Below are 864 nucleotides of genomic sequence, written 5' to 3' on the forward strand. Positions count from 1 at the left end.
TAGCCCTGGCTGTCCTGGAATTCATTCTGTAGACCAGGCTGGCCTTGAACTCAGAAATCCGCCTGCCTTTGCCTCCCGAGTGCTGGGATTAAAGGCATGTGCCACCAGGCCCAGCCAGAGTTGGTTTTTATATATCATATAAATGGAGTTAGGGCAAAAAAAAAAAAAAAATCATATGACCATCCCAATGGCTGCAGCAAAAGGCCTGTGACAAAAGTCTAACAAACTTCCATGATAAAAGTCCTAGAGATAGAAGGCCTAGAAGGAACATGCATCGGCATAATCAAGATTATATATGACATTGTTATAAATAACACTTGAAGCAATCTCATTATAATTAGAAATGAGAGAGTTGTCTACTATCCCACTTCTTTTCAATATAGTCCTCAAAGCACTAGTTGGAGCAATAAGGTAAGAAATCAATTGTAGGGACATAAATAGTAAAAATAAGTCAAATTGTCCCTCTTTGCAGATGAGTTAATATTATTCATAAGAGAGCTCAGATTTTTCATTAGAAAAATTTTAGAAACAATAATTTTAACAAAGTGGCAGAGTACAAAACCAATGTACAAAACTTAAGGGATTGCCAGTTCAGATTTCAGGATATATATTATAGAATTACAGTTGTAAGGCCCTCAAGTTGTAAGCCTCAAGGCTCAAGAGGTTAGGTCCCACCCCCTAGACTATTCTATCAGTCAAAACCAGTCATTCCCAGTCCCTCAAAGTAGGAGAGTGGCCAGGACCCACCCTATAGGGGAAAAAAAAAGGCTCAACTCCCAAGCCACCTTGTACAATTTTTCCCTACAGGAAACCTTGTATAAAGTCTGCCTCCTGCTCAGTTTTTTGCTACTTCTCTCCTAAGCA

This window comes from Mus caroli, chromosome 8, assembly GCF_900094665.2.
Source record: "Mus caroli chromosome 8, CAROLI_EIJ_v1.1, whole genome shotgun sequence".
Lineage (NCBI taxonomy): Eukaryota > Metazoa > Chordata > Mammalia > Rodentia > Muridae > Mus > Mus caroli.